The following is a 26,909-nucleotide window of genomic DNA, read 5'->3' as shown; positions in this document are numbered from 1 at the left end:
GTATGATATATTAAGGGTGATGACTGCATGTAAAAAGTACAGAAATAATACAGGGTGGTTGACTCTTCTGGACGTTTGGGCATATTCTAGTAAAGGCTTCATACAGGCAATTACATGTCTATGGAACTTTATAGAATAAATGGGAGTTTGACAGTCAAAGGTTGGGAGGAGATCCAGGCAGAGGACAGAGCAAATACAGAATCAAATGGTAAGAAATAGTCTGTTTTATTTAAGTACAAATGAATGAGTGATACTTTAAGAAATTCAGATGGTGGAATGGAGGGAAATTGAGTTCTAGGAAATGAGACAAGAGAAAGGGGTAGGGGCCAGAATTTAAAGGTTTGTTTTTGTAACTCCAAGGAATTTGGACTTTATTATCTAGTCAATAGAGAGCTGCAGGAGGGTGTCCTAGTCATTAAGAGAGTGATAGGGTCTGATTTATATTTTTAGAATTACTCCAGGGCCATCTTAAATGGATTTCATGGGTGAAGTCAGGGAAATGAGTGAGAAAGTCATTGTAATAATTCAGAAGAGAAATATGTATGAAAGACATATCCGAGTGTACAATGCCTGATCTATAGTAGGTGTATAGTAAGTGATGCCTTCCTTTCTTGTTTGACAATTCTCTAGGTTAGTGATAGCAGCTGTTATGATCACCATTTTACAACTTGGGGAATTGAGTTGCTAGTTCCAGTGATTTCTCTGGGGGATTTAGATTATAAATGACAGGCCAGAGCTACTACTTTTGTGGTTTTGCTTTCAGATTCAGCACTCTTGTGGTATCTAAGAGCTTTGAGGATGCAAATGAAGATAGCAAGTCTTTAGATAAATAGAATATGCATTTTGTGTATATGGCCTTCAAGGATCCAAGTATGAATCAGACCCTTCCTTAACCAAGTCCCATGTCTATAGTTCAACTATTCCACAAGTACTTTTGGAGAATTTATTATAAGCAGAAACTGGGGACACAGGGAAGAAAGAAACAAAGACCTTGCTCTACGTGAGCTTAAATTCTTCTGGATGTGAGACAAGCAATAAGCAAGTTGAATAAATGGATCCTATGATTATAAGCAATGGTAAAATAAAACTATATGACAAATTAATAGAAGATTAGGGGACGGAAGATAATGGGAGGTCTATATTAAAATAAGTGATCAGGGGCGCCTGGGTGGCTCAGTCCTTAAGTGTCTGCCTTCAGCTCAGGTCATGATCCCAGGGTCTTGGGATTGAGCCCCACAACGGGCTCCCTGCTTGGTGGGAAGCCTGCTTCTTCCTCTCCCACTCCCCCTGCTTGGGCTCCTGCTCTTGTTATCTCTATATCAAATAAATAAACAAAATCTTTAAAAAAAATAAAAAAATAAAAAATAAATAAAATAAGTGATCAGGAAAGACCTCTCTGAGGAAGTGACATTTGTGTTGAAACAAAGAAGCAAGACTTGTGAATTCTGTAAGAAAAGTTCATTTCAAGGAGGCAGAAAGACCATCACAGATAAAGGCCCTGAAATAAACTATGTTGTGTGGTTAGAGATCAGTCAGAGAGAAAGATCAGTCACTGAGAGAGTAAGATGATGATTGAGAAAGAAGGTGGAGAGGGGCAGGAAAAAAGTTTACATTTTAGCTCAGTGTTTGTTTTCTTTTTCCTGAGGGACAGTAAATAGTGATGCTATCTACTAAAAAGGGCATGGATGAAGCTTCAGGGTAAAATCAAGACAGGAGAAGGTTGAGAAACCTAAAAACCCAAGTAGAGATGAGCCACTTGATATTAATGGAGAACTCAGGAACAGAGAACAATTTTAGATAGACTCCTTCCCTAGATGATCTTATGTAGAGAAAAGAGGGGGAAAGACCAGATTTTACAAAATTTATTACAAAATTTATATTTTGGCAATGAAAATGGAGAAGCAGCTGATGAGGTATGAGAAATACCAGAATAAAGTGATTTCCCAGGAGCCCAGTGACAGAAGGGTTTTAAGAAAGAGGAAATAGTCAACTATGTCAGATGCTTCCAAGACGTCAAATAAAAGGATGACTGAGCATTGGACCAATGGGTCTGGGAAAATGAAGGATATTAATGACCTTGACAAATGGGGGTTTGGCAGAGTGATGGGGTTGGAGGCCAAAAAGAAGTGGGTTAAAAGAAAAAGGGAAATCCATGAGTGAACACTGATAACTCATACCTTGTCTGGGAGTTTATCAAATGGGGGAGCTGGGAGATAGATAGGATGGTAGCTAGAGGAGATAATAGGGTGCTGGGGGGGTGGTTTAAAATGAAAGCTATTATAGACCTTTTGTGTGATAATGAGAATGATCCTAGAAAGGGGAAATTACACTGTTAGCGAGTGTGGGCAGAGAAAGTGTCTCAGATGAATTCATGTTGGCATAACTAGGTAGACTTGTAAGCAACCATACTGAGAAGAGAACCAGAATTAGCTAATATTTATTGCATACTTCTATGTGGAGGCATTCCACAAAGCTTTTCCCCATATAACACACTACAACTCTATGGTGTAGGCGCTATCATTTCTTCTAATTTATAAATGCGGAAAATGTGTCTTAGTGTCCCACTGACTTGCCCCAAGGTCACACTATTAGTAAGTGGTAGACTCTCATTTCAGACCTGGGTCCACTGGCTTGTGCACTTAATTCCTCTACTGTAATGTTAAGGAAAAGGAACTAGTACTTCTGTCTAGCTCAGTGAGGAATAGCTGTAGATAATCAAGGATGATAATGTATTTATTACTCCTTATTGCTGTGTGGAATTTTTATTAAAATTTCCAGATGCTTCAATAATAGTTTGACATCTCAGAGTTTTAGTTAGTATTAATTCCAGAGTTGCAGGATGTAGGTTATTTCTGTAATCTGTGCCCAGAAACTGAGCCTAAAAGTCACTATTTCACAGAAATCGTCCTAAGGACAGGTTCCTTGAGCATGTACCATGCAGTAGGCTTTTTACCATTTTGTCTGTAATTTCTCCATTGAATTAAAACAAACAAACAAAAAACCCACAACATTTTATTGACCTACATTGAACCAATGTAGTTGGTGGGCATATATAGATGAATAAGATAAAGTTTCTGTCCCCAAATGTTTAAAGTAAGAAGCAGATTGAGGGTGGTTAGTGCCTTATCTAGGTTATTTCTGTCAGTAGAATTCAGTTGGGTTCTTTGAGGTCCTCACGTTATTTATGCCCAGAACACAGCTATCCTAAGGCCTTGCATTTTGGCAACAGAGAAGGAAGTCAGACAACTAGTGACAGAAAACTTTTTTTTCCCAAAGAAAAGGGTGATTGAATGATTAATTTTCTACCTCATTACAAAAAGAATTTGAGGAAGTTTGCAAAGATACAGAATACAGAGTTAATATAATTAAGGACAGAAATTAGGGAAAAGAAAAATAAGATGACTACCTCTCGTAAGTTGTGAGGATTTGGCCAGAGGTAGGAAAAAAAAAATTCATATACAAATACAGAGCAGATGCTCTCTAATTGGATAGAAATGGAATAATTATGTTAATGTGTCTTTTCTAAATCTGAAAAGGCCTTTAATGCTTTGTATAAATTTAAAATTAAAATATATCCGTATTATTTGACCCTTGCCTCAATTTCTCCTTTTAGGACAAAACTGCCTTCTGGTGTCACCTTCACTCAGCATCAGTTTTTCTCATGAAGATAATGTCAGCAGGAGGTCTTCCTCTTCTGCTATTCCCTTGTGCCCACCTGGCTATTGGGCAGATGTTCTCCTGTAGGGTACACAAATCTCCCAACATTAAGTTTTAATTGCATCTCCATAATTGTTGTTTAAATGTTGGCATTCATTTTATGAGCTGATTTTGCTATGCTAATCAGTGCTCAATTCAATCCAGAACAAACAAATAAACAATAACAACAAGAAAAACAGAACTCATGTATTTATAGCTTGTGACTAAAATAGTACCACACTTCACGACTGTGACTAATTGCTTCACATCTATCACAGGACCAACAGACACCCTCTTCACAGAGCGTTCATCACTGTAAACAAAAGCTCCTCTGATTTGTTTTAGAATAAATTTGACTTGAGAAGGCACTGGGGCTCTATCAATAAGCCACAAAGAGTTTCCTTTGAACAGAACTGAGGTCACGCCTTGAAGAGCTTTCTTTTCTTCTTCTTAAGGAAATTGGGAGAGCCAAGCTGGAAACGCCTTTCCCAGTGGCAAATGGAGGAACCAATTGTTCAGGGCCTCAGATGCTTTTCTTCAAACTCTTTGGACAATAAGAAAAAAGTTGCATATTGTCAAGAATGTGATCAATCAAAGCATAGGAGAGATAGCTTAATGGCATGAAATGGGTTTGGGATTTGGAGTCAAAGGATTTGGCTTTGGTTGTAAATTTGGCAAGCGTATGGATATAACCAAAACCATTATGTGAATTTGGGCAGCCCCATGTCTTTGTGAAGATTCTTTTCCCAGATTCTTTTGCGGCAGAATGTGATGATAAATAATTCAAGCTCTGTGTGGCACTGTAAGAATTAAATGAGAAAATATATTTGAGTGTTTGATAGATGATTGAGTTAAACAACAAAGAAACATTATGTCTTAAAATAATGTGTTTTTATACATATTTGATGCATAACACAGCTTTAGCCAATGCTTTCTAGACTTTTCTGATTGTCCTATTCCAATTCCAATTTTAGACACAGAGAGAAGTAGAGATTTGAATTCTGTGGTTTAGAATAAATATTTCTATTGCTATGACTCCAGATTTAATATTCAATAAATTAGAGATTTGTTATGCTCTTAAAGTTAGAAAAATTTGATCAGTGTTAAACACCAGTCTCCAAAATAGTAGTTTCTTGTTTGGTTGACAGAGACCCAATATTTCACGAGGGTTTCCATTTCAGTTTCAGGTCCTCTGATGAAAGCCCTGCCTCTGTAACACCCAGCCAAGTACATCACTGAAATTTAGCACCCGAACTCATTATTGGAATTTAGCACCGATCTGATAATGAGTCAGAAAACTATCCGATATGTTCTTGATTGCCCTAGTGCGGATTACAATTTGTCATCTTGATAGAAGGCCTAGGAGGCAGGAGTGGGGGATAGAATTTTATTTACAAATGTGCATATTGCCAAGACTGCTGCCCTGATTCTAAAGCAGATGTAAGTCCTGGTCTTAGGCTGCCAAAATGTGGCAATTTTTCCTGAGTATGGTGGGCTTGTACAGAGTCATTTTCCCACCTTGATTTCCAGTTCCCTGTGGTCTGCTTCCTGAGGGTGTTTCAGCGGTTGTTGACATCTGTCCTCCTAAGAATATGGTTTTGTACTTTTCAAGGCAATTAAGGCAAGTTTAGACATGGCATTGGCTTAGTCCTCAACAGTGCAACCTCAGCAGTATAAACTCGGAGAGGGGAGCAAGAGTAGAAGCGAGAAGACTAGTTAGGGGGAGTGACTCTGGTTTCCCAAGAATCTTCTCAAATTTTAGTGTATAAAAGAATTATAAAGAAACTTGTCAAAATGCAGATTTTAATGGGCTGAGGCTCAGGGTTCTGCATTTCTGTGAGCTCCCAGGCAGCGCGGACACTGGTTCATGGACCATTGTTGAACAGCAAGGATCTAGGGTGGGTTCAGACCTTGTTGCTACTTCTATGCTCTCTCCTTTGACTTGACCCTTCAGGGCAGTGGTTCTCTACTGGATTCCCTGCATCTGAATTCCGACTAGAGAGTATTTAAAAAAGATATTGATGTCTGACTCCATGTCCCCGAAATTCTGATTTAATTATTCTGGTGGAAGGCCCAGACATACTTTTTTTTTAAAGCTCCCCAGGTCATTCTAGGGCATGATCAAGACGGAGAAGTCTGGCTTTGGTTTATTTGGCTTGATCCCAGCTTCACACTTTGAGACTACTTTCAGATCTCCCTTTGACTCCGTACTTCACAGCATGCAGACCAACTGCCCCATCCCGCTGACCCCAGGATCTGAGCACTATGCTGTAATCCTGATTTGTCCAGCAGAGAAACTACAGTAGATGGCCCACTCTCTTCATTTGGGGTCCTCAGTTCTTGAAACTCCCACAGCATCTTTTTTTTTTTTTTTTTTAAGATTTTATTTATTTATTTGAGACAGAATGAGAGAGAGAGAGCACATGAGAGGGGGGAGGGTCAGAGGGAGAAGCAGACCCCCCGCCGAGCAGAGAGCCCGATGCGGGACTCGATTCCGGGACTCCAGGATCATGACCTGAGCCGAAGGCAGTCGCTTAACCAACTGAGCCACCCAGGTGCCCCCACAGCATCTTTATTATTTTATTTTACTACAATTTGTTTACGTGTCTCCCCCATTCAGCTACTCACAGACAAGGACTGTCTCGTATCTGTCTTTATTTAACTAGGCCCTAGTATAGGGTACACAAACTGCACAGATGTACAGAATAAATGAAACGAATCAGTGCAGTGTGCTTGGTGGGCTCCCGAAGATCCCCTTAAAATTCTTCAATGAGGCATTCAAGTATGGAATGTGGAGGGTATACATAGCTGCCTCCATTTCCCAAATGTGGTCAGGAAAAATGTGATTGAAAAGAACACAGACTAAAATAAACATCAGTTAACAACCTGATTTCTTATATATTCACATAGAATTGTCTTACTAAAAATTTGGGAAAATATTACTTCTATCATAATTTCTAACACTCCTTTATTTTATTTTATTTTTTTAAAGATTTTATTTATTTATTTGAGAGAGAGAGTATGAGAGAGAGCACATGAGAGGGGGGAGGGTCAGAGGGAGAAGCAGACTTCCCGCCGAGCAGGGAGCCCGATGCGGGACTCGATCCCGGGACTCCAGGATCATGACCTGAGCCGAAGGCAGTCGCTTAACCAACTGAGCCACCCAGGCGCCCCTAACACTCCTTTATAGAGCTTATTATATTACTGGTTACTTTTCAAAAGTAAAAATATGTGTGTGTGTATAGATATGTGTGTTTGTGTAAAAGTGTGTGTGTGTGTATGCAGAATTAATGGTGTGTGTGTGTTTATAGCACATGCTATTATAACTTCCCATTTTACTGGTGAGGTGACTCCTGGCTTGGAGAGTCTCTATAGTTTGGCTTAAATCACATAGCTGGTAAGTGGCAAAGCTGGGATTTAAACCAAGCAGTTTGAGTCCAGAAATCCCTCCCATAAAAACTACCGCACAAGCCTGCCTACCACAGATGGCCTGAGGAGTTTGGAAGCCAAGTAGAGCTATCATACTTACCCTAAACACCTGTAAAAGTACCTTTCCTCCCCCGCCCACTTTTTTTTTTGCTTGTTGTTTATTTTTACTGGTTGTATCTCAGGGTATGCTCATAACCAACTTAAATCTAAATTTTTAAAAAAGATTTTATTTATTTGAAAGAGGGAGCGTGAGTGAGAGAGCATGAGCAGGGGCAGGGGGAGAAGCAGACTCCCCTGCTGAGCAGAAAACCCAACGTGGGACTCGATCCCAGGACCCTGGGATCATGACGTGAGCCAAAGGCAGATGCTTAACGGACTTAGCCACCCAGGCGCCCCTTAAACCTAAATTTTTTAAATGCTAACATATCTCTTAAGTTATTCTCTCTAGTGTATTCAATCACTCCCTATAATCTCAATCTTCCCTATCAGCTTCTGAATACCCTTGAATGGTTCCAAGCACTAAAAAGAAAGGATCACTAGGTAACATGATAGAGGTACTAATGACCGTGTCACTGTAAGGGCATCATATTACAGTATATAAATGCATCAAATTAACATGTTAACACACCTGAAATTTACACATTATATGTCAAATGTAGTTCAAACAAATAAATATTAAAAAATACCCGTGAAGCTTTAAAATTAAAATAATTATAATAAAACTCTCAAATTCATATTCCTTTTCATTTGCCACCCCATCTCTCCCCTTCTCTTTATTATATTTTATAAGACCTTTCCTTCACCTCTGATTTAATCCTCAGCCCTATGTAGCCTGACGTCTACCCTCATAAGTCCATCAGAAACAGCTTTCACTCTGCCACTCATAACCTCCACACCATTAATCTCCTTTAACCAATTAATTTCAGGCCTCACCTTACTTGATCTCTCCATAGCTTCTGACAGTGTTAGACGCTGTCTTCTTAAAACACTTATTATCTTGGAGCATCTGGGTGGCTCAACGGGAAGCCTGCCTCCTCCCTCTCTGCCACTCCCCCTGCTTGTACTCTCTCTCGCTCTGTCAAATAAATAAAATTTTTAATAAAAAATAAGAAAACAAACAAAAACCACTTACTTCCTTGACTTCCATGATGCTACGCTGCTCTATTTCATTATTCTGCTTCTCTGGCTGCATATTCCATTTTCTTTGTAGATATGTCCTCATCTGTGCAGCAATTAAACAACAGAATTCCTTAAGCTTTTCTCCTACGCCCTCCCCTCTTTTCCTCAGTGCTGTCCTTGTAGATGGTGCTTTGCACCCTAAGATTTTCTTTATTACTATATTCAGGTTAGACATTGTCTTTGAGCCATCAATAGTCTACTTGACTGATACTCTAGGATGTTTCAGGGGTCCATCAAAATTAACATGTCCCAAACTGAACCAGTTATTTTCCCCACCTGCCCTCTGAGTTGCCTAACAAATCATCTTCCCGGGTCCTCTATCTCAGGGAATGGGGGCTTCCTCCATCTGGGTATGGTCCCCACACATTCACGAGTCATCTTTGAATCCTCTCTAATTTCCAGTCTGTAACTCTTGATTATACTTCTTCAGTACACTATTATTAATACAATGCTTTCTATACTTACGACAATTTTTGGTTATTTGAATTTCTTCCCCCCCATCTTCTAGGAGTCAAATGCTTACTCCAGCCTGGCCAATTCTTTTCAGTGTTTACTTGAATCCTTAACTCTTGATTTTCTTGAGTACTTTTAAAATTCTAAGTTGTACCAAGCTGTATCCATCATTAAATGTTGATGTTGACCCTTCAAAGTCACTGTTTCTGCCACTACAGAATCCAATTTTCTCCCTAACGCTCAGCCTGAACTCTGTGCAAACTGCCTCTTGATTCTCCCCTCCAGCTGATGAGCTCCTTCTGGGGGGGAGAGAACACAGAGACCAGGGCTTTTTTTCTTCTTCTTTTCAGCAGTCTCTTTAGGTTCACATTTTGCTCGATTGACAAGTACTCAAGTCTGCCTTCTCTTTTTCTATTTCTGGAGGTTTCTGAGGGGTATTTAATGATTTTTCAAGCATTTCAGTCTTTCCAGTTAATTCTCCCCTGCCTGGCACACATGGTACATGGACCCACACATCTCTGAGAGCAGATCCATCTCAGTGTCTTACTTGAGTGGAAACAGATGCTCACTGCAGAAATAAGCTTCAGATAGATGCACGTAGAATAATCATCCTTCTGAAGACAGACTCCCCATGGAAAGAGCAGAGCATGATCAGACTAGAGCTGAATAAATGAAACTATGAGTTTAGCAGGGAGGGGGTCACATCTTGAAAGGATACCCATTGAGTGCCAGCAAATCAATGCTGTAACCTAAAGATTATCTAGTTCAGCCTTTTTGCTTTACAGATGAGGAAACTGAGTCCTAGAGAGTTGAGATGATTTGCTGCTAGAGCAAAACTAGTGATTGCAGTGCAAAAATCTTTTGCTGTCCAGACCTCTTTGGATATGTACCGGTACTTGCTGATAGGCTCCTATAACAGTACCTGCTTCTCAGGATGCATGTTGCCTATCCCATCTATAATCAGTCTCCTCCCCCTCACATACCCTTTTTCTCTCCCTTTCTCTGTGAATTAAATTTGTAAGAAAATTCTGAAGCATAACAAGTGTGCTTACCTTTCCTATACATATTCCATAGAAGATTTTAGAAAAAGATTTTTTAATTTATTTTACAGAGTGCATGATGGGGGAGGAGGAGGCAGAGGGAGAGAGAGAGTGGATGCAGGGCTCGATCTCATGACCCATGAAATCATGACCTGAGCTGGAATTACAAGTCAAACACTTAACCAGGTAAGTCACCCAGGCACCCCTTTTTTCCTATTCTTGATCCACACACATAAAAGAGTCATCCTGGATATTTTTGACCAACTGTCTTTCCCCTGGTTAAAGTTCTCTACCTCTTCTTGAACCAGTTTTCACCTGGTATTGGGCATCCAGTTCTAAGAAGTGAGACAAGGCAGTATTGAATTAGCTACAGTGGAAGGTAGTTTCACATGGCAATAGGGGGTAAATAATTCATTTCTGTGGTCACCTGACAGTGGTGATGTTATTATATATATAAGAAATTACCAAAATATGGAATAGAGAATGTGGTAAGAGAAGCTCAATTTCTAACCCCATGGGATTAGATGCTATTTTCTCGCCTTTATCCTTGTATCTGTTTTTCCTTAACAGTAGACTAGAAAAGCTAAGGAGAATATCTGAGTACATTGTGGAGAATGCCATCTTTACATAAGTGTTTGTTAAAGGCTTATGATACATTAGACACTTTTATGAATGTCGGACTCTAGATAGAGGTAGGCCCTCTTCACATTTTGCTTCTATATCAACATATGGAAGTAGCTTCCAGCCTCTATCTGCCTGAGGGATCATCCTAGCTGCTGAGCCATCCAAGGTAGGTGGATAGTGGGAGCACAGTAAATGGCAGAATTACATTGAATAGTTAGCTAATTATTTCTTGAAAACAGTATTCTTACCTGTACTAGATTCTCATCCATATCCATCCTCCCCTGTTTTTCCTGACCTAGCGAAGTGCCCCCATCTATGTTTTTGCCTGCTGTGATTTCAGTACCCCTTCTACCATATTTGGTGCCATCCGTTGGCGAAGCTGTCTCTTGTTGCTCATCTCTAGAGTCTCTGAACAGAGTACTCTTTCTTTTGGACTGGATATCCTCCCCTAATCAGTGCTATATTTTGCCTTTTTCCTCCTTAATATCTGCCCTATCCTGTAGACATGTCTGAGTGAAAATCTTATGCTCTTTTCTGTGCAGTAGACCTACCATGGCAAGTCATACGTGAGCTAGCGTACTCCTTGAGTGTCTGGGCATATAATTGCCCTTTGTCCTGATTCACTGGTTTTGACTCTTTGCTCAGTCAAGGGTCTGCCTTCCAGGTGGTTGATTCTACCTCCAGTTCTGGCTCCTCCCAGGGCAAGCCCTAGGCCAAACCCCTGTGATAACTTAAATTATTATGAAAAGTCTACAACTATAGATATGAGCTTGCTGGCCATTTCTGATTTTTCAAAGTAAGCCATATTGTCAGTTTTTTTTTTTTTTAAAGATTTTATTTATTTGACAGAGAGAGAGACACAGTGAGAAAGGGAACACAAGCAGGGGAATGGGAGAGGGAGAAGCAGGCTTCCCGCTGAGCAGGGAGCCTGATGTGGGGCTCGATCCCAGGACCCTGGGATCACGACCTGAGCCAAAGGCAGACGCTCAACGACTGAGCCACCCAGGCGCCCCCATATTGTCAATTTTTTGACCCAATTCCCTCACTGACACCAAATGCCCAATTATTTGAAAGATCTTTTCATTTATCTTAAAACATCAATAAAGGCGGGGCGCCTGGGTGGCTCAGTCGTTGGGCGTCTGCCTTCGGCTCAGGTCATGATCCCAGTGTCCTGGGATCAAGCCCTGCATCGGGCTCCCTGCTCGGCGGGAAGCCTGCTTCTCTCTCTCCCACTCCCCCTGCTTGTGTTCCCTCTCTCACTCTGTCTCTCTGTCAAATAAATAAATAAAATCTTAAAAAAAAAACAAAACATCAATAAAGGCAATAATCAAAGATTTCTCAAGTAGTTAGGCCAAGTGTTATCTGTGTGGATTAAACAAATTTTAATTTATGAGGTTGCTTCTGCTCAAATGTAGAACAAAGAGAAGATGTCACAGTGGAGAAGTTGCTTCACTGGCACTGTGTGTGAGGCATTGAAGAAGTCCGATCACTTGACAGATCACCAATCATAATGATAGAGAATCTGAGAGTTGAGATTGACCTTGAGCACATTGTAAGGAGACCTCCCTCACATCTAGAACGTTCTGAGTGGTGGCCTAAGAATCCATTGCTAGCAAGTGAAAATGGCAGACCAGTACATGTGTCTCCAAATTGGCAAAACTACAGAAATGCCAAGAAGAAAAGTGGCCTTTACAAATAATTCTATTGATTTTTTGAGAACACCTTAAAATTTAGATTTTCAGATAGAATGATAATTCCCATGACAGTTATTATATAGAACTCCAAAAGAATCCTTTAGGAAAATTATAGCTATATAACCTGCTATATGCCAGACACTGCCTTTTTTGTAACCCTCACAACAACACTATGAAGTATGAAACAACTTCATTTGATAAATGAGAAAATAAATGAATTAGTAGGGAGGAGAACCATATCTGGGATTATGCAGGTAATACATAGAAAAGCATTGGATTTCAGAAATGCCTAACTCTGGGTCTATGATATTTTCTTTTTTTTAAAGATTTTATTTATTTATTTGAGAGAGAGAATGAGAGAGAGAGAGCATGAAAAGGGGGAGGATCAGAGGGAGAAGCAGACTCCCCGCCGAGCAGGGAGCCCGATGCGGGACTCGATCCCGGGACTCCAGGATCATGACCTGAGCCGAAGGCAGTCGCTTAACCAACTGAGCCACCCAGGCGCCCCGGGTCTATGATATTTTCAAAACACCTTGCTGTTTCTTTATTCCAGCCAAACAGCAACTTTAGAGGTTTCTTCTGATTTCAACTTAGGCAATGACTTTTATCAGCTAGGCATTACGTAAGACATACAACATTTTGTTTCCAAATAGGCTGTTATTTATGTGGTGATTTGGGGAAAAATATTTCACTTGAGTACCCTGTGTCAAAAAACTGATGCTAATATTGCTGCAAGGATAGCAAAATCACTAATAAGAATGAGGATATACAACTGATGTAATTTTGAAAATAGGGAAGCAAGTGAGAGTATCAATTTAAAAGGTACTTTTTTTTCTTTTTGGATGGTGGAGAAAAGGATAAAGGGACAAATAGGTGGCAAAGGTTGCTCATAGGCTGCTACCAGCTTATGCCGTAGTGGTTTTGCTGTATTCAAAGGGAACGAAGAGGTTTTTGACTACGCCACTCTGTGGGTGGAGGAGGAGGTGGTTTGTTTTGAGCCATCCTGGCTCTGAGGTGTCTAAAGGCTATTCACAGATCTTCTGGTCAGTGACTGAATTCACTTCTGTTGCACCCAGCCAAGGGAAATTTTAATGTTTGCAGTGGGTTGAGTAATGACTCCAAAATGCTATGTCCAAATTCTAAGCCCTGGTACTGTGAACACAACCTTATTTGGAAATAGGATCTTTGCAGATGTGATTAAAGATCTTGAGATCATCTTGGATTAATTAGATGGGGCCTAAATTCAGTGAAATGTGGACTTAGAAGAGAGCCCCAGAGGGAGAAGACCATGTGAAGACAGAGCCACAGTGACTATAGTCACCAGGAGCTGGGAAAGTCAAGGAAGGGTTCTCCACTGGAACCTTTGGAAGGAACCCTACTGGCACCTTGACTATAGATTTCTGGCCACCACAACTGTGAGAGAATAAATTTGTGGGTTTTTAAGATTTATTTATTAGAGAGAGATGGAGAGGGACAAGCAGACTCCACACTGAGCATGGAACTGACATGGGGCTCTATCCCAGGACCCTGAGATCATGACCTGAGCCAAAACCAAGAGTTGGATGCTTAACTGACTGAGCTACTCAGGCACCCCAAATCTGTGCTATTGTTAAGTCACCCAGTCTGTGGTGATGTGTCCAGCAGCAGCCGTAGGAAAGTAATGCAATGTCTAAATGGAAGTTTCTCCCGCTCAAATGTTTTTATTCCTTGCTTCTGACCCTTGTCCCAAACTACATGCAAGAGCATTATGCATGAACTGAGGTGAATTCATACTTTAGCATTTCTCCCGGAAATTCTCAATTCCAACAATGGATTTGACCAATGAGGATTTGAACATAATTGGGAAGGGCAGGGCAGGCCCTGGGCTCAATTTTCCAGCATGCTTTCTGACTTGGCAGTCAAAGTACCGTGTGTCAAAAAACTGATGCTAATATTGCTGGGGATGAGAGTAGCAAGAACAGAGTGGGCCACTGGTTTGTATTTCACAGTTGGGTGGATCTTTTATCATCTGGAAGTGACACCTTTATCAATATGTGCCCCTCTTTTTTTGGCTACCAGTTTTACTCCAGCTAACATGGAGTTATTAGTTCATATGACATGACTTTGTATGTTGTGGCATAAAAGAGAAATAGTATCTACTGTAATAGCCAATCCTGTTTCTTAGCAAGCATTGCAATTACCCAGGCAAAGTGATTTCCTTTTGAGTAAATTCAGGGATGGAACCGTAAAATAATGTCTTACTCTTTCTCTCCCACATGACTTCTTCACACATGTTCCTAAACAAACCACCCTCCAAACAACATGTTTGCATAAGTGCCTACAACTCTTAATGATGGTGAATGGCTTTTTTTTTTTTTTTTTTTTTTAAATAGCTGGAGGCTTTGAATTAGGGGAATTTTGGCAAAGGACTAGGGAAGGTTGGGTTTAACCCAAGCTTGAAGAAAATATTAGGTTCTGGAATGGAGGCAGCTACCAGAAGTACACACATTTAAATACATAAAATCAGGAAACTCCCCCCACCCTTTTTGCTTGTCAATTTCTTACATAATAGTATACCTCTCAGCTTTTCCATTGGGATATTTTCATGCTGTCATTCTCAGGTTCAACAAATATCTGTTAAATATCTATAGCTTCCCAGACAAGGTTAGGTGATTTATATACTTTATCTTATTAAATCCTTGAAAATAACAATGCAAGGGCTGGAATTATTATCCTTGTGGAGCAGAAACTAAGGTTAGAAAAATTAAATTACTTGTTCCAAATGATAGCCCAAATAAATCTCAGAGCTAGGTATTTCAGCTCTGGTCTTTAGGCCCAAATTTATTTATTTCCCTTTTCTTTTTGTTTAAGAACTTAAATTGGTCAAGCATTTCTTTTTTTTTTTTTTCCTTTTTTCAACTTTTTTTTAAATTCTTATGTTAATCTCCATACATTACATCATTAGTTTTAGATGAAGTGTTCCATGATTCATTGTTTGTGCATAACACCCAGTGCTCCATGCACAATGTGCCCTCCTCAATACCCACCACCAGGCTAACCCATCCTCCCACCCCCCTCCCCTCTAGAACCCTGTTTGTTTTTCAGAGTCCATCGTCTCTCATGGTTCCTCTACCCCTCCGATTTCCCCCCCTTCATTCTTCCCCTCCCGCTACCTTCTTCTTCTTCTTTTTTTTTTCTTAACATATATTGCATTATTTGTTTCAGAGGTACAGATCTGAGATTCCACAGTCTTGCACAATTCACAGCGTGGTCAAGCATTTCTTAATATGACCTAAGAAATGTGCATCAGTGCAGGTGTTCTCAATGGGCATTATCTCCCAGTAGTGTTTACCATGGCAGTAACTGCAGAGAAAGTTCTTCAGGGTAAGTTATAGTAGAAGATCACTCTGTATAGGGATATTTAATTTTATAAAAAACAAAATAGCCCTACAAACTGCAAGCATTTAATTTTTAATGTGCTAACTTTAATTAAGTTTAATTAATGCTGCTGAGCTTGATAAACTTAAAGAACTTCAAATGACACCCCCCAGAAGCCCTGAAACATGTTTCTTACTTGTTGAACCTGCCTTCTGGCTGAATATCAACTCATGCCTCAACAGAAATGGCTTACTCTTTGCTCTCTCTGAATCCATGCTGTCATTTACCCATTTGTTATATGAAATCCAATTTGTAATTGAATCTTTGTCCAATACTTGATCAGTGAGAGAGATGAGCTCTGAGATCATTTATTATCTTAAAGAGTACAACTGAGTTCTGCCTTCCCTAGTTAATAGCCAGGCTGTGTCTTCTTCAGGGATTGCTCTGGTTCATTGTTCATCTTGCTATTTATATCACTTGGTGATATTGGTGCTTCAGGGGTGAAGGTTCTCCCCCCTACTGACATGTGCAAATGAGTTTTAGAGAAAAGAGACCTGGAGCCTAGTATCTAATCCTACAGGTTTCCAGGTTCTGTTAATAGATTCTTGGAAAACAGGAGATACCAACAGAGGTCCTTTAAAGCTCTAAGGGGAGGTAGAGCATCTTTCACATTTAAGGTATCAGAAACACTCCGGAAGCTGTTAGAACCACGCAGCTATAATAGAGCTTTCCAGATTGAAGACTCTAGAGAACTCTGAAGCTTTAACTCCTAAATTCAGTCCCTGGAACAGAATTTTCTCGAGACTGACTCAGGTCCTTTGGCTAACTCCCTTACTATTTCCAGACCTCAGTGTGGCTCCTCTACCCTTGGTGACTCTCCTTTCACCTTTTCTCCAGTGGTTGCATCACCTTGTCTTCCTGCTGTCTTAGCTGGGGCTGCTGTAATAAAACCCCACCGACTGGGAGGTTTGTTTGTTTGTTTATTTATTTAAAAAGATTTATTTGTTTATTTGACAGAGAGAGCAGGAACACAAGCAGGGGGAGTGGGAGAGGGAGAAGCAGGCTTCCCGCGGAACAGGGAGCCCAATGCAGGGCTCGATCCCAGGACCCTGGCATCATGACCTGAGCCGAAGGCAGATGCTTAATGACTGAGCCACCCAGGAGCCCCCCGACTGGGAGGTTTAAACAGCAGAAACTTACTTCTCACCCTTTTGGAGGCTGGGAAGTCCAAGATCAAGGTGTTGGCGGATTTTGTTCCCAGTGAAAACTTTTTCTTCTAGTTTGCAGAGGGAAGTCTTGCTGTATCCTCACATGGCAGAGACAGAGAGATTAGCTCCCTTGCATCTCTCCTAATCTTGGCACTAATCCCATCCTGGGGGTTCTACACTCATGATCTAGTTACTTCCCAAAGACCCCACCTCCAAATACCATCACATTAGGGATTAGGGCTTCAACAGAGGAATTTTGAGAGGACACAGACATTTAATCTGTGGTACTGTTAACCAAGAGGAGCCAAACCTGCTCCCCCCGAACACCAGCCTCCCACCTATGCCCTGGAGCCCAGCTCTTTACACTCTCCTCAAGAACTTGTCTCTAGAAGTCTCCATTTCTCCTACGGTGTTTCTCTTTACTAGAAAGTGGCATTCCTTTTGGTACATAATTCTCCCACTTTTAAAAAAATCCCCAAGTGAAAACTTCTTATTTTCACTTCCCCTGCCATCTACCACCTCATTTCTGTGTTCCCTTGTATAGCAAAATTCTTCAAAGGATCCAGTATCTCAATTTCCTCTTCTGTTTTATTTTTTTATTTTTTTTAAAGATTTTATTTATTTATTTGACAGAGAGACATAGCAAGAGCAGGAACACAAGCTGGGGGAGTGGGAGAGGGAGAAGCAGGCTTCCCGCTGATGCGGGGCTCGATCCCAGGACCCTGGGATCATGACCTGAGCCGAAGGCAGACGCTTAACGACTGAGCCACCCAGGCACCTCTCTTCTGTTTTCTTTTAAACACTTTTTTTTTTAAGGGTGGCGTAACAGAATAGGACACCTTTTGTTTTTTGGGTTTTTAAAAAAGATTTTATTTATTTATTTTAGAACGAGAGAGCACGAGGGGGTGGGTGGAGGGAGAAGCAGACTCTCTGCTGGGCAAAGAGCCCCACTCAGGACTCGATCCCAAGACCCTGGGATCATGACCTGAGGCAAAGGCAGACGCTTAACCTACTGAGCCACCTTCTAAACACTCTTCAATCAGGCTTTTATTTCCAGCAGAAGTCATCATGATAGATCACTTCTTCCTTACTGTACTGTTCTCACTTGGCTTCCAGTTGCCATACTCTTCTGTTTCTCCCCCTACATCACTCATGATTGCTCCTTCTTAGTCCCTTTTGCAGTTCTTCCTCTGTATCCACCCTCTCTCCCTGACTTCCAAATTTATCTCCAGCCAAGGCCTCTCTCTTAAACTCTGTACCCATATATTCAAGGACCTTAGATATAACATTTAACATGTCTAATTTAACATGTCAAAACTGAACTCTGAGGTTATCTCCTCCCTCATACACAAACCTGTTCCATCTACTGTTTTTCCTATTTCGATTGATGGCCAGTCCATCACTCAGTTATCTAGTTCAAAAATCCTTATTTTTGTTTTTTTTTAAAGATTTTATTTATTTGACAGAGAGAGACACAGCGAGAGAGGGAACACAAGCAGGGGGAGTGGGAGAGGGAGAAGCAGGCCTCCTGCCGAGCAGGGAGCCTGATGCGGGGCTCCATCCCAGGATCCTGGGATCATGACCTGAGTCGAAGGCAGATGCTTAACTGGCTGAGCCACCCGAGCGCCCCTAGTTCAAAATCTTTAAATTGACCGCTTTCTTTGTTACATACACTGCATCCGGTTCACCAGGAAATCCTATTGATGCCTCCTTCAGAGTATATTCAGAACCCAAACAATACTTTTAACATTCTGCCCAATACTTTTAACGTTAACACCCCAGGTTCAAGACACCATCATCTTAATCCCGGGTTATTTCAGTAGTTCCCTGACTGGTTTTCCTACTTCAGCACTTGCTTTGTTTTAGTCTCCTTTGCTGTCTTTGCTTAGTGCCTTGTTTCCTCTTAGAAGAAACAGTCTTCAGCCTGTTCTCAACAGAACAGCCAGAGTGATCCTTTTAAAACATAAATCATGTCCTTCTCCTATCCTAAGGTCTACAATAGTACCCTACTTCAATCTTGATGAAAAATCAAGGTCCTAGTAGCTTATAGTAGAAGTAATGGCTGTGTAACAACAAATACTATTTCTGTTACAAACTAGCCATTTACTTATTTTGAAAAGTAAAAGAATAGGTATCTCTTAAGAAGCCCTTTAAATTTTTGTAGTGAACTGCAAGCTTAGTAGAATGGTACATAAAAGGTGGGAAAACATTAGACATTTTTATTATAGTCAACAAGCAAGTATTAATTTTTTTTGCCATAAATAAAATGACATGTTAGATAAGCTGGGGATTAAAAATCCTAGACTAATCTTCTAGGGACTCTTACAGATACATATTCATACAGGTGCATGCCATAAGTGATTCTTTTTTTTTTTTTTTTTAAGATTTTATTTATTTATTTGACAGAGAGAGACACAGCGAGAGAGGGAGCACAAGCAGGGGGAGTGGGAGAGGGAGAAGCAGGCTTCCCGCGGAGCAGGGAGCCCGATGCAGGGCTCGATCCCAGGACCCTGGGATCATGACCTGAGCCGAAGGCAGACGCTTAACGACTGAACCACCCAGGTGCCCCCATAAGTGATTCTTATACAAGGCATACATGCTTTAGTAGAAGTACAAAGTGCTGATGGAATATAGAGTAGGAATATTAGACTGAGCTGACATTTAAAGAGAGTTAAAGCATGGGTGGCTCAGTCGGCTAAGCCTCTGCCTTTGGCTCAGGTCATGATCCCAGGGTCCTGGGATCGAGCCCCACAGTGTGTGTGTGTGTGTGGGGGGGGTACTTGCTCAGCAGGGAGTCTGTTTCTCCCTCTGCTCCTCACCCCACTCGTGCTGTCTCTCACTCTCTCTCAAATAAATAAATAAAATCTTAAAGAGTATGGAAATTTGGGGGAGATTTAGACAGACTGGGGTAGAGGGTGGGAGTTGGTGTGAACGAAAGTATTGCATAGGGAGGTGAAAGTAGGAACAAAATCACAAAAGAAAAAACTTCCAAATATGCTATAGTAGCAATGAATAGTCAGTATGACTGAAAGGTAATGTGCTTAGCCCAAAGTGGAGTACTAGGGAGGCTGTATGTAGTGCGCAGGCAGAGACAAATGACATAAAATTTGAAAGAACTGAGGACTCTTGACACAGAATCTTAAATTTCTAGGCTTAACATCCTAGTGCTTTTCTTTATTCCAAGAGGAGCCATTAAAATTGTCAAGGGAGTGCCTTACTTGATTCACAGCTTTAGTTTAATTAATCCAATTGTAATTTATTAAATAGCCAAGCTGTCCTCACTACTACTATTCTGGATATTTTGATATTAATAAAGAACATTTAGACCATTTGACAAAATACAAATTCCAGGGCCAATGTCCACGCATTATCTGGCATGGGATCCAGACATCCACACTGAACACAAGCCTATGAATGATTCTCTGGGCAGTTGGTGTGCTGACCCATTTTGGGGAAATACTGACTTGTAGTGTACAAAGCTGTGGAAGTCTTTTTAAGCTTATGCTGTCTAGTAGGGCTTCTATAATTTAATATTTTAGTTTGGGAGTCACCATTTATATTCCTGGTCTGCAAATACATGTATATGTGTGTGTGTGTAAGTGAATGATACTTACAGATACAAACACTTCCCCTTTGCTCAGACCATCTAAAAATGTAGCAGACATTGTGAAATTTGATTTGTTTGTGGATCCCAAGAGTAAGAGCATTCTCCTACACAAAACATCATTGCTATAGATAAGAAAATAACAGTAATTTAATACTATCATTAAAGGTATAATTCATTATTAAACTCCTACAGTTACTCCCCAAATATATGTTATAACTATTTTTTAAACCCAAGATCCAATCAAGGATTATGCACTGCACTCCCTATCTCAGGGTATTAAGAGCCTTCTTACTGCCTCCTTCTGTTCTTTATGAGATAGAATAATTTGAGGAGTTCACTTGAAAGCTTCCATATTCTGGATTTTTTAATTTTCTCATGATTAAGTTCAAATTAAAAAAAAATTCTGAAGTTCCACAAAGGTGATGTTACCTACTTTCTATAGCATCATATCAGGAAATACATAATGTCAGGCCATCCAGCAAAAAGATATATAACCATGCAGATAAAATAATTTATTCAAATACATATTAAACACAGTGTTCTGATTGTACTCCCTTAGTGGAATATGTTCCCAGGACAAAAATACTGAAAAATTTTGGACTCCATTTTGTGGGTTTTCTTGTTAGTGGTTTTGGCTTGGTAATTGTTAAATTGTTTTGTATTATTGTAGGTCACTGTAGGACAAAGCAAATGAGAAAATGTATTATTTGTAGAAACATTTTTGAACCCATTTTCTCACTATTCGAGAAACGAAATACAAATAAGGAATGGCAGAAGGTTTTGAATTTGGATTAGAAGTATTAATAGGGACTCATGATTAAAAGAAAGTAGGAAAAGGGAAGGCTGAGTGGCTCAGTTGGTTAAGTGTCTGCCTTTGGCTCAGGTCATAGTCCCAGGGTCTGGGATCCATCCCTTTGTCAAGTTCCCTGGTCAGCAGGGAGTCTTCTCCCTCACCCTCTGCTCCCTGCCCCCCCACCCCCCCGCTTCATGCTGTCTCTCTCTCACACAAATAAGAAAGTAGGAAGGATGATACTGTAAAAACCAGTTAGCACACCTGTTTCTTAGTTATTCATTTCTAAATATCATTTCTCACTTCCAGTATCAGAATTCCTTGGAGAAATTGCTAATTTCAGGAAAAATACAGGTTGAGCCTAGAATAAAAGTATCCTTTTATGCCAGAGCAAGAAAGGGCTCACATATTAATGAAGTCATGTCAAAAGAACATGTGCTTATAGAAGTTGGTGTGAAGGGGATTTAGCTGGCCAAATTTGGATAATTAAAGTCTCAAATTAATCATGATGGCAACAGATTATAACATAATGAATAAAAATGTATGTATGAATATACAGTAATGTGCTCCCACCACCACCTAAAGGATAAAGAAGGACAGGTTTTAAATTTTTTTTTAATAGAAGTTTGCCAGTTTTGATGGATTAAAGATTAAATTATTTGTTACTTTCTCCACTTAGAGGTGGGATAGTGAATCTGGGCTGGATACATGTGGTAGAAGGGATATAGTGACGATTCTGGGTCTAAACTTTAAGAAGGTAGGAAAGCTTCTGTTTCCTTATTCTTAGAACACTGGATCTGGCATGATCATGTTCCCTCTCAGAACCCAATCACCATGCAGTGAGAATCCAAACCCACAAGGAGATGCTAAATTTTGGGACACTGATCAATAGCCTCCACTGAATTGCCAGCCAATAGCCAACTCTAACTGCCAGCCATGTAAGTCAGCCATCTTGGAAGTCCCAGTTAAATCCAACTCCTACATGACTATACTCAATATCATGTGAAGCTAAAGAACCACCCAATTGATCCCTGTCAATGAACAAAATCATGACAGATAATAAAGTAGTTGTTTTAAGCCATTCCGTTTTGGTATGGTTTGTAATATAGCAGTAGATAACCAAGACGTGGCTAATACATGTAGAAGGAATATTAGCATAGGAAACCAACACTTTGTATATCCCAATATAATAATGGACTCAGGCAAGGATACTCAATAGATGCTAAAACTTTAGGGGAAAATTAGCATAACAGTAATATGTATTCTTATCTAAGTACTTGATATTTATGATCATTTATTCAATTGTTCTTTTAAATCTCAGGAGATTTGGGGCCTGGCTTATTCACTATTAACTATTATTTTTCACCCAGCCACACCTGAAAAGTGGTTGGATAGAATATTATGCAGTGATTGAGTCATGTATGGTGACGAGAGAGGCAGAGGCAGAAAGTCCTGATTGGCTATCATTGATCCTTTCTGTTGTCACTCATACAGGTCCAATTGGCAAAGAATACTCACGAGCTGAATTTCTCTGTTATCCAGTCCGCTTCTTGCCTGTTATGTTTGACTAATTATGGAATAGTAAATACCCAAATCAAACTTTTATGGTTAATTGGTGGGTTAATGAACCCACAGAAAGCACTTTAATTAATTCCCCTTGGGCTGACAAGAGAGATAGGACTGAATCTGAGCATTTGCATTGGAGATGTTCGAAATCTTGATTAATAGCACAGACATGACACCTCAGAAGAACTACAATCTGCACTCTATCTGAGGTTAGAATTTTCTTAAGATAATCAACTGCTGAATAGTTGTCAAGATGTGGATTTCATATGAGCAACACATAATTCATTTTGTCCACAACCTGACTTCTCTTCATTGGTACTCCAGTGTAATCAGCCATTCTGTCAATCTCCCAATCACCTAGACTTGAAGCTCAGCACATCATCTTTTACTCTTCCCTTTGCAAGTCAGTAATGAAAGGCAAGGATGTTAATTATTTACTGAGAACTGAGTATTGTGGATTTTACTATCTAATTTACTTAATTACTAATTTTATCCTGACAAAAATCCAGGTAAATATTATTAGTCCATTACATAAATGAGGAAAATAAGACTGAGGAAGATTAAGTGACTTGCCCATGCTTTCCCAATTTTATCAATCAACATTTAACAGGAAGTAATTTCTATTGAATATATGTATTTATGCATATATACTTATGCATACATATACACACATATACGTATTATACACACAGAGGGCAGAAAAACATGTTGTGTTATAAGTATACAACAAACAAAATCCAGAATGTGGGAAACTTTAAAGGTCAAATTGTCTAGCTTTTTCAATATATGTTTAATTGGAACAAGATCAGATAGTTCAATGAGTCTATAGAAAATCTGAGAAACTAGACTTGGCAAAAGAAAGCAATTAAGATTCTAAGGTGATAGTACATTGGGCATTCTAACTTGGGAATTCTCAGTGCTGTGGCCACAGAATTCTTATTTACTCCCATTTAATTTTAAATTAAAACAGAGGGAAAGTGACACAAAACAAATGTATAGCATAAAGAGTTATAAGGTGAATACCTCACCTCCATTCCTAGAAATCCCCCCAGTGTTCCTCCTTCCCTCTGTGTCTCAATCCACTCACCCTTTCAAATATCATCACTACTTCATTTTATATTAATCATTTTCATGAATTTCTTTAAAATTTCACCTAAATGTGCATTTCTAGACACTATAGTTTGGTTTTTCTCATTTTAAAATACATACATAGGGCGCCTGGGTGGCTCAGTTGGTTAAGCGACTGCCTTCGGCTCAGGTCAAGATCCTGGAGTCCCTGGATCGAGTCCCGCATCGGGCTCCCTGCTCGGCAGGGAGTCTGCTTCTCCCTCTCCCACTCCCCGTTGTGTTCCCTCTCTCATTGTGTCTTTCTCTGTCAAATAAATAAATAAAATCTTAAAAAAAAAAATAAAATAAAATACATACATAATGTGATGAGCACTGGGTGTTATACACAACTAACGAATCATTGAACACTGCCTCAGAAACTAATGATGATGTACTATATGTTGGCTAACTGAATTTAAATTAAAAAAAAAATTTAGTTGAAAAAAATAAAAATAAATAAAATATGTATGTATGAGTTTCTGTTTACAGGTTCCCTCTTCATCTCTATTTTCCTTAAGATTTCTTTGTTGAAGAAGTGGGTCCATTTGACCTGTAGAGTTTCTCAGTGTCTGGATTTTGCTGCTTGCATACTTTCAATATAGTGCAACATGCTGCTGTTGTTTAAATTAATCCCTTCTATACTACATTCTCTCTTTTCTTCCACAACGAAAACTCCTGTTTCTCAAGGGACACAAGGGACAGTGACATTAGAATATCACATAACTATCATTTACGTACCCAAATTACATGTAACACAGTCCACAGTAACAATACTACTGCTATTTTAAATACTAAAAAATATGAATGTTTTTGCATATGTTCTATTCACCAATTTATATTTTTTAAAGATAATCATATTGTATCTATTTAACTGAGCCTATAGCCCTCCCTTACTATATTTTTGTCCTTTAATCTCAACTTGAAGGTAACCATGTTTAATGCTTACAATTCATACTCAACTTAAGTCTTTCTTTTTGGTTGATTGAAGCATGTATTCTAGTAAGTTCCTAAGGAATGGCTCATGGGAGTAAATCTCCCTGAGTACTTGCATGATGTAGTTTACACCTTTACACTTGAAAGTCAGTTTAGCTGGATATAAAATCTTTGGCTCATATTTTCTCTACTTAATATCTCTTATATTAAAATAAAATGTTATTCTATTTTCTTCAGGTATAGAACATTACTGTATAATTTTATTTCCTTTATAAGTCATGTCTTGCTTAGATACCTGGGGGTTTTATATTTCTTTAATGTCTAAAATTTTACTATTTTATAATTTGGTATTGGTCATTCAAATATCCTCAAGAATATGGTACAATTTTGATATGCAATCAAATCTTTTTTAATGTAATGCATTTTTAAAATTATAATTTAATATTTGTTTCTATTCTCTTATTTTGGTTTACCTTTTCAGAGTCTCCTATCACCTATAAGTTGTATTTTTGTATGTGTGCCTATTTTCCATATATGTTACCTCTTTGAATATTTTTATTACTGATTTTTCAAAAATTTCCTTTTGTTTTGTTTGTCTTATGTTCTTTATAATTTAGTCTTTGTATTTGTTCTCTGCTGCTGCTGCTGCATAACAAACTACAACAAAACTGAATGACTTAGAACAACAATAAACACTCTCACCATTTCTGACTCAGAGACTTAAAATGGTTGTGGTCATCTGAAGACTTGACTGAAGGCTAAAAGACGCACCTTCAAGGTAAGTAACACTTGTGGCTGGAGAGTTGGTGCGAGCTATTGGTAGGAGGCCTCAGCTCTCCTTTTTGGCCTTTCCATAGGGCTAAATGAACTCACCATATGGAAGATGGCTTCTCCCAGATCAGGAGATCCAAGAAGGCAAATGGAACATGCACTGCATTTTATGACCTAGCCTCAAAGATCACATGCCATCACTTCCATGGTACTCTACTGATCAGTCCTGTGTCAATGTAAAAAAATATAAAAAGGTTTAAATATTAGGAGACAAGGGTCACTGGAGGCTGGCTATCATATCTTAATGTGTAAAGTAATTTTTAAAATTTTTGGAAATACTTCTTGAGTTCTATTACCTGCTTTATGAGTTTTTCTAATTCTTTTTTTTTTTTTTTTTAGATTTTTATTTATTTATTTATTTGAGAGAGAGAATGAGGGAGAGAAATAGAGAGCACAGGAGGGGGGAGTGTCAGAGGGAGAAGCAGACTCCCTGCTAAGCAGGGAACCTGATGTGGGACTCGATCCTGGGACTCCAGGATCAAGACCTGAGCTGAAGGCAGTCGCTTAACCAACTGAGCCACCCAGGCACCCGAGTTTTTCTAATTCTGACTTATGTTGTTGCTAATGTCTTGTATCTGTTTCTTAATGTCTATTAGTGCTTTTCAATATAGATATTTACTGTTTTGATGTGTTCTTTGAGCAAGACTTTTTTAGGTGCTTTCATTATCTGTAAAAATGGTATTCTGTTTATTATTCTCTTTTCTCTTATGACCATTTTAAAATAAAATTTGACTTTGGTACTTCTCTATTGCTCATTTTACATGAAATTAGTTTTCCTAAGGTTTTAGAAGATGTGGTTCAGGGTAGCTATTATAACTCACAGAAATTTCTCTTCTCTTGTTTTCCTGGAGTATTCAAAAATATGATGGCTTGCTTTCTAAGATAGTGGCTTTGTTCTCCTCCCCAACTTTTATCTAGACCTCTTTTTGTTACATTTCTGCTCAATTTTGATTCGACTCCTAACAGTTTCTTCAAAGTGCAAGGCTCTTACCTGAAAGGGAGTCTAATGTTTAGAGGATATAGACTCTTCTAGTTCCTTTAGTATTTGCTGTATAATCTTTGTATTCATCCGCTATTAGACTGGACAAAACCCTGCCAGCTGCTGTTCTTAAATTGGCCCTCTATGCTTTCTAGTGAATACTTGTTCTTTTTGAGATTCTGCTGTTCTCAGGTCCATTAGATGCCTTGTTACTTCCCTCTGCTTTCTCATCTGCAGAGATGGTCACTGTGCAGATCAAATGGTTATTGCTAGTTTGTCTTTACCCATTGTAATTTGGAGTTTAGGGGATGTCTCATCACCTATTTTTTTTTTTTTTTTTTTTGAGAGATAGCACTTGAGAGAGAGATCACAAGCAGGGGTGGGGGATAGAAGGAGAAGCAGACTCCCCACTGAGC

At 39.4% G+C, this 26,909-nt stretch overlaps 1 long non-coding RNA gene across 1 annotated transcript in view; it reads left to right on the top strand.

The window, feature by feature from the left end:
* Positions 1-25,778, top strand: part of LOC118024737 — an 86,993-nt gene extending 61,215 nt beyond the window's left edge. The window contains exons 2-3 of the long non-coding RNA XR_004683193.1: positions 25,301-25,461; positions 25,541-25,778. This is a non-coding gene — a long non-coding RNA (uncharacterized LOC118024737). The remainder of the gene's footprint in view (positions 1-25,300; positions 25,462-25,540) is intronic.
* Positions 25,779-26,909: the final 1,131 nt, after the last annotated feature.

This window comes from Mirounga leonina, unplaced genomic scaffold (assembly GCF_011800145.1).
Source record: "Mirounga leonina isolate KUSES-001 unplaced genomic scaffold, KU_Mleo_1.0 Mir_200, whole genome shotgun sequence".
NCBI lineage: Eukaryota > Metazoa > Chordata > Mammalia > Carnivora > Phocidae > Mirounga > Mirounga leonina.
Note: the sequence above shows the minus strand (reverse complement) of the source record. Positions and strands in the feature narration are given on the sequence as shown.